Consider the following 8,543-nt stretch of genomic DNA (forward strand, 5'->3'; position numbering starts at 1 on the left):
CTGACATTGGGAATCACGGCTCGATGGGTAAAGATGTACAATTTCTACAGAAATATTTGACCTATTATAACAGCCGTGCTCATGGATATGAGCGGTATGGATCCTTCAAGATTAGTGGTTACTGTGGATGGTGGATGGTTGGGAATTGAGATAAACTTGACTATACTTTAATATCACTTGGGATTTGGGATTGTTCACTAAAGTAGTGATACATGATGCTAAAACTTGATCAACTAAAATTGCAAACAACAGTCAAACAATGTCAAGCCTTTTGAGCCTCATAGATCCCTTTGATATACTTGCTAAGCATGGTGAGCTTACACTTGCTTTACATCCAATGAAAATCCTAGATGGGTACCAGATTGCTGGTTTGGAGGAGTTAGGCTTGTGGTCAACCAGTCAATCGTCCTTGTGGATTTAGATTCTTCGCCTGAAGATCGGAGTCGACTTTCTGCTGTCTATACTCTGAGATTATTTTCCTTTTACTAATACATTATGTAATAAGTATTATCTCTTGATATTACCCTTATTTGTGGCTATATGTGAGATTTGACTTCCTGGGCTCACATATAGTGTGTATCTGGTTTTGTCTTTAAAACCGGGTGCTACAAAGTGGCATCAGAGCAATGCTGACTGTAGGACGCAAGCCTAGTTAGCACTGGTCATTTTTGAAAACATATTTTTCGATAAAATTATTTTTCCACCTCCTTGACTCATTGAATTGAATATTTCCAATCCTTGTCCTATTGTCTCCTCTCCTTGATAGCTTCCTTTGAGCTATACTTTCTTATCTCCTTGAGTTGTTGTTCTTGATCTCTTGCAAAACTTTCTAGTCTCACCTCTATTCAAATTACCAAAGCCTTGATAAGAAAGTTTTCCCTTAAGGATGCCTACCAAGTAGCTAGAAGGAACGATTAGGAACGAGCTTGTATTTCGTGTTTGAGTGGTTTGTCCTAATTATCATGGTTGAGTTGGATCTTTATAATGAGTGCAATGAATTTGTGGGTTATGCTCACAATTTCATTAAAGGTTTAAAGTATAAGGGATAAGGAAATAAATAGTTGAGTTCTTTTTCTCTTGTCTCTTTTTCGGTCTTCCATGCCCCTATCCCATCTCTTCTTAAGGGGGTAGCCAAGCTAAGAGTGTTGTGAGTTGGTGAACTACAAGGAGTTTGGATCCACATCAAGATTAATCTTCTAGCTAGCTATGGTTGGGAGTTCGATCTTCACGTACCTAGGATATAGACAGTTGCAAGAATGCTCAAGACTAAGATTAACTCTTGAAAACAATTGGATTGGTTTTGATTTCTATTTAAGGCTCGTTCCTTGAAATAATTTTTTCAAAAGATGTTGGGAAATGAACTAACAACCTTTTGATTCAAGAACTTTGAAAAACTTCTTCAAAAGTTGATTGAACTAAGTTCAAAAAGGGTTTAAGTTTGTTTTCTCACTTTCAAGAGTTGGTATTCGAAACTTAATTTCAAAAGTATTTCACCAAAGAATAAGAGTTGATTTGAAAAGAGTACTAAAGTTTAAAAGATTCAAAAAGAGTTGCTAAAGACTATATTTGAGACATTTCAAAAGTTTTGATTTGAATTTTGAAAGACTCTTTTGCTCATTCAAAAGAAAACAATTTGATTTGAACTGCTTCACTCAACGTTTTAGTCTAAAAACAGATATTCATAAAAAGTTTGAAAGTATCTTATTCCTAAAACTTCTAAAAGTTGAAAGTGAAATCAGATTTGAAAACCCACTTTGCTTTGAACTAAATTTCAAAAAGAGTAAAATGTATTCGGTTACTCTTTAAAGTGTTATTCTAAAAACACTTTTGAACCATTTTATTCTAAAACATTTTCAAAATGACTCTAAAGTGCTTTTAAAATGGGTTGTTTGGAAAAGACCGATTTAAAAAAAAACAATTTGAGTTGTCTTATTCCAAATTTTATTTGAAAGGTGTTCAAAATGCTTTCAAGATATTTTACAAAGGTTTGAAAAACTTGGTTCAAAAGTTTGCAACAATTTGTATTTGGAAACGAAGCACTTTTGGCTTTGAATTAGAATTAAGTTTGATTTCAAAAAAAAATTTGAAAAGAAAAGGTTTGAGTTGATTTCAAAAGTGTATTTCTAAAAGAAGTATTCCAAAATAGTTTGAAAGGGTTGAAAATTATTTGATTTGATTTAATTCCCCCAAAAGTCTTATTCCAAAAAGAACTTGAACATGTGTATTAAGTCTTTTGTTTGACTTCAAAAGAAAATGGGAATTGAAAACTTACTCTTTTCATATCTAAAGTAGTTTTGAAATTGATTTGGTTTGAATTTAGAAATCCCAAAAGAGTTCATTCAAAATGATTTGAAAATGAAGTTTGAATGTTTCATTTGTTTTCTAAAATTTTGAAAATCCCTTGTTTGAAACAAATTTCGAAAGAACCTGAGTTGATTTGTCTACTCTTTATCTGAGATTTGATTATAATGTCTAGTTTTCAAAAGAGTTTGAAAAACAAAGCTTAGTATGTTTACCTGAGTTTCCAATGATTTGAAAATGGTTGGGTTTATTTCAAAACCTTAAAAATATTTATTCAAAAGAGTTTCAAAACATGGTTGAAATATTTTCTTGAGTCCTAACATAAAACATATTTGGAAAGCTATTTCAAAAGGAGTTGAAAAAGAAAATTTGTTTGGTTTTGATTGAAAGTCTTCCTTTTGAAAAGTAAAACATTTCAAAATTTATAAAAAATGAACCATAGAATTTAAAGTTCTGATTCAAGCTAAGAAAGATCTTTTGGAAGATTAACTATGGATAATAAGATTCATTAGAAGAGATTAAGAGAAGCAACAAGATCAGACTTGGCATAAGACGGAACAAGAATCTGCAAGAGTAGTCACGTGATGAATTATCATACAACACAAGGTGAGTATCAAGATGGTGTTGCTCAAGGAAGTGAAGAAGATCCCAAGTTGAAGTATCCCTCTCTTCTTTGCTCTTCTTCTCTGAATCTCAGGGACGAGATTCATCTTAAGGGGATAGAATTGTAACACCCTAAAATGAGCTACTTTCTAAAAAGAGTAAAATGATTTCTGTTAATTGTTTTGTGCTCATAAAAACATAGGTAAAAGAAAATTAAAATCCAACATAAGGGTAGCAACATGTTTGCGCATACATGCCGTTGCATTGATACTTTTGTGATGAGTGGTTTGGAAAATAAATTCAAATCTCAATCTTTAAAATATTGCTTTCAAGTAGTGGTTTAAAAAGAATTTGAAAACTTGCAAAAACAAAAGTTAGATAAGATGCCTTGTTTTAAAAATCCAAAGGCTTGGAAAATGTTTTAAGATGCGTTAGAACGATGCCTCTTTCTGGGAATCTTTCCGACCTTTTTTGGGATTAAATTCCTATTTCTTAGAGCTTTGTCTTTTTCCTCTATCAATGCAAAAGTCTTTTCTAGGAGCTAAAACCACTTTGTTTGTGTTCCTCATTCTTCCATCTATCCCTAGGAATTTTTCTAGTATTTTTCGGAGCTCAGAGATATTTTTCGGAGCCTAAACAGTAATTTCTGATTTTCTATAATTATTTTAATTCCAAAAATCAATAATTGCTAAAATATCTTGATTTTCCAAAATCTGCCAACCCTAGACCTATATATTTGTCGGCGTAGCCCTCGATGCGAGGATTTCAGAAGTACGATCCGTTTTCCCAGCCGCCACTCCTATCGCCGCAGATCGGACGCCGAAGTTCGGAAAAGCTAGGTTTCCGGCGAACTCTTCGGCGAGCTTTTCTGGCTAAACCGTCGTGTTTCGTCATCTACCACCACTACCACAAGGTATATCTCATCGTTCTTTATACCGTAGTGTCATTCTTTTCTTGAATCCATCACTGTTTGACCGTTTCCCGTTCGTTTTTCTTTCTCCGACGAGGTATCCAGTGAACTTCACCATGGTTTTCTCTGTTTCAGGCCATCTCCGGCCATGGCCACAGCCCTCCTCGCCTAGGGCCTGGCGCCGCCGCCCCTGGCCCTCACCCGCGCCACCACTCGGAGGGCCCCACCCTGCGTGGACCCCGTAGCCCCATTCCCGACCCCGCAGCCCCGCGTCCAGGCCAGCAGCCGCCGCTGCTCCACCAGACCGCGCCACCGACTGGCCACCGCACCTGGCACCGCGCCGCCGCCGGCTGGCTGTCCAGCCGAGCGCCCCTCAGCCGGCTGAGCGCTGCCCGGCCAAGGCCTTCCCTTCCTTGCTGGCTGCTGTGTTCTTCAAATCAGCCAGCAAGTGTTCTGTACGTACAGGCATGCCAAGGTAGAAGATGATGATATGTACGATTTTGCCATCCTACTTTTAATCCCCGCCGTTTAATCGTTTTAATTCCGTTTCAGTTCATTCTAGCTGCGTTAGTTTCGTGTCGTGGAGATCTACGCAGTAGATTTATTAGTTTTCATATAACATGTTTATGAATTTATTTTATTAAAATATTAATTGTGTCTATAATTAATTAATCGTTGTTTAATTAAAGTCGATTTAGGTTTTTGATTTTAATTCGATTATGCGAGTTTCATCGTAGTGTGTGTTACGTGTTAGCAGTGATGTTTAACATGTCTCACATCTTGGAAATATATAAGTTAAATATTAATTTGATTGAGGATTATTCAATAACTTTTTAATTAAAAACAATTTAAGTTCTAATTCCGTTTTGCACCGTTTAAGTTGCGTTTGGTTCAAGCTGACGTGAACTATGTGTTAGGGGCAATGTTTTTCAAGTCACATGTTTTTTCATATATAGCTAAATATTAAATTGATTAGTATATTTGCACACAGGTTGGAATTAAAAGCAATATAGGTGTTTAACTTTGATGATTTATACCTAAAATTTAATATGATTAATTGTTAACTTAAAAGTGTTTCTAGAATATAATTTGATTAGCTGAACAAGATACATATGTGATAAGTACGAGTAGATGCTGTCACATGCTTAATTCCTTCGCTAAGGTAAAGTTTAATTTGTTATGTGATAACATTTATAAATAATACATGATTAGCTTTAACTTGACTTTTAAAACTAAATATGTTGTGATTAATCTAAATCAATATTGCTCATATAGTTTTCTTAGCTAACCTAAAACAAGCTCGTAGTTGTTTCTTTTATAATATAATATGAATCTTTTGATAGTGGTTTTCTTTTAATCGTAGCTCCTTTCTTAGTGTCTCTTGTGTTCTCATAACCGTAGCATCGAGCCATTCTTGTCGTGTTACTTTTGTTTTGGCATGTTCTATACAGTGGCGTTAGTGGTTCTCATGTTACTCAAACATGTTTTGACAATTAAAAAGTTAATTGTATTAATACTATCACTTGCATCATTTTCAGAATATAAAGTCAATATAGGTTTTATACTACGCTCTTTCTTAAGCAATGAAACAAGTTGATTAATGAAAATATTTACATGTGTTTCTACAATTAAAATAAGTTATATGGATAGGTTTTATTTTCCATTGCACCGAAAATCCTTCGATAGTCGCTTTTTCGTTGAATCACATATATCGTGTCTTTTGCGTTTGTGTGTTTGTAGCGATACGTCATTTTTCTTATTTTATTGGTTGGTGTACTGTTCTGATATAGATGCAATTGTATGCATGTATGTGTATGGATGTTTGTGTGGTGTTCTATGATTACGTCCAGTCGGTGAGATATATGTGGTGATCTAGAAGAAGAAGAAGAACGTTGAAGATTAAAGCTTACCGAAGGATCGGTGTTTAAGGCAAGTGTACTAAAGGCCCCTTGTACCAATGAATTATTACACTTCATATTCATGCATGTGTCTAATTTGATATACCCATAAGGACTTTACCTAGATGAGTACTTGTACCACATATCCTTGTTACCTTGGGTTTGGGTATGCTTTTTGGATAGATGCTGCAGCACTAAATATAGAATAATAGTTAAAAATGACTAAAGACATTATGCAATATGATAACATGAAGTTTTTTAGCAACAGATAGGGGGCTAGAGTATGGGGTTGAGTACTCTAGTGCTTCTCCATAAGGACTTAATCCTAAAGCGGCAACCCAGGAGGTTCCGTACAACCCCGAGTGTCATATGGCTCTAACTTTAACCTGTTAACTAGATTGTACTAGCTCGTCTGTAGCTCCAGTAAGAGTAAGAGGGTATCTTTTCTTTTTCTGCTAGGGTGAGTACCGTGCTGCGATGCCCACGTGTGCCACTCCTTTGTAGCTATGACTTGTTAGTGCAACTAGCTAAGGGTTTCATAGTGAAACCCTGCCACACTTCCTAGGTAGAGGTGTAGTGGGCTTTGTAAACCCCGACATTGGGAATCACGGCTCGATGGGTAAAGATGTACAATTTCTACAGAAATATTTGACCTATTATAACAGCCGTGCTCACGGATACGAGCGGTATGGATCCTTCAAGATTAGTGGTTACTGTGGATGGTGGATGGTTGGGAATTGAGATAAACTTGACTATACTTTAATATCACTTGGGATTTGGGATTGTTCACTAAAGTAGTGATACATGATGCTAAAACTTGATCAACTAAAATTGCAAACAATAGTCAAACAATGTCAAGCCTTTTGAGCCTCATAGATCCCTTTGATATACTTGCTAAGCATGGTGAGCTTACACTTGCTTTACATCCAATGAAAATCCTAGATGGATACCAGATTGCTGGTTTGGAGGAGTTAGGCTTGTGGTCAACCAGTCAATCGTCCTTGTGGATTTAGATTCTTCGCCTGAAGATCGGAGTCGACTTTCTGCTATCTATACTCTGAGATTATTTTCCTTTTACTAATACATTATGTAATAAGTATTATCTCTTGATATTACCCTTATTTGTGGCTATATGTGAGATTTGACTTCCTGGGCTCACATATAGTGTGTATCTGGTTTTGTCTTTAAAACCGGGTGCTACAAAGTGGCATCAGAGCAATGCTGACTGTAGGACGCAAGCCTAGTTAGCACTGGTCATTTTTGAAAACATATTTTTCGATAAAATTATTTTTCCACCTCCTTGACTCATTGAATTGAATATTTCCAATCCTTGTCCTATTGTCTCCTCTCCTTGATAGCTTCCTTTGAGCTATACTTTCTTATCTCCTTGAGTTGTTGTTCTTGATCTCTTGCAAAACTTTCTAGTCTCACCTCTATTCAAATTACCAAAGCCTTGATAAGAAAGTTTTCCCTTAAGGATGCCTACCAAGTAGCTAGAAGGAACGATTAGGAACGAGCTTGTATTTCGTGTTTGAGTGGTTTGTCCTAATTATCATGGTTGAGTTGGATCTTTATAATGAGTGCAATGAATTTGTGGGTTATGCTCACAATTTCATTAAAGGTTTAAAGTATAAGGGATAAGGAAATAAATAGTTGAGTTCTTTTTCTCTTGTCTCTTTTTCGGTCTTCCATGCCCCTATCCCATCTCTTCTTAAGGGGGTAGCCAAGCTAAGAGTGTTGTGAGTTGGTGAACTACAAGGAGTTTGGATCCACATCAAGATTAATCTTCTAGCTAGCTATGGTTGGGAGTTCGATCTTCACGTACCTAGGATATAGACAGTTGCAAGAATGCTCAAGACTAAGATTAACTCTTGAAAACAATTGGATTGGTTTTGATTTCTATTTAAGGCTCGTTCCTTGAAATAATTTTTTCAAAAGATGTTGGGAAATGAACTAACAACCTTTTGGTTCAAGAACTTTGAAAAACTTCTTCAAAAGTTGATTGAACTAAGTTCAAAAAGGGTTTAAGTTTGTTTTCTCACTTTCAAGAGTTGGTATTCGAAACTTAATTTCAAAAGTATTTCACCAAAGAATAAGAGTTGATTTGAAAAGAGTACTAAAGTTTAAAAGATTCAAAAAGAGTTGCTAAAGACTATATTTGAGACATTTCAAAAGTTTTGATTTGAATTTTGAAAGACTCTTTTGCTCATTCAAAAGAAAACAATTTGATTTGAACTGCTTCACTCAACGTTTTAGTCTAAAAACAGATATTCATAAAAAGTTTGAAAGTATCTTATTCCTAAAACTTCTAAAAGTTGAAAGTGAAATCAGATTTGAAAACCCACTTTGCTTTGAACTAAATTTCAAAAAGAGTAAAATGTATTCGGTTACTCTTTAAAGTGTTATTCTAAAAACACTTTTGAACCATTTTATTCTAAAACATTTTCAAAATGACTCTAAAGTGCTTTTAAAATGGGTTGTTTGGAAAAGACCGATTTAAAAAAACAATTTGAGTTGTCTTATTCCAAATTTTATTTGAAAGGTGTTCAAAATGCTTTCAAGATATTTTACAAAGGTTTGAAAAACTTGGTTCAAAAGTTTGCAACAATTTGTATTTGGAAATGAAGCACTTTTGGCTTTGAATTAGAATTAAGTTTGATTTCAAAACAAAATTTGAAAAGAAAAGGTTTGAGTTGATTTCAAAAGTGTATTTCTAAAAGAAGTATTCCAAAATAGTTTGAAAGGGTTGAAAATTATTTGATTTGATTTAATTCCCCCAAAAGTCTTATTCCAAAAAGAACTTGAACATGTGTATTAAGTCTTTTGTTTGA

The sequence above is a fragment of the Miscanthus floridulus genome, chromosome 19 (genome assembly GCF_019320115.1).
Source record: "Miscanthus floridulus cultivar M001 chromosome 19, ASM1932011v1, whole genome shotgun sequence".
NCBI lineage: Eukaryota > Viridiplantae > Streptophyta > Magnoliopsida > Poales > Poaceae > Miscanthus > Miscanthus floridulus.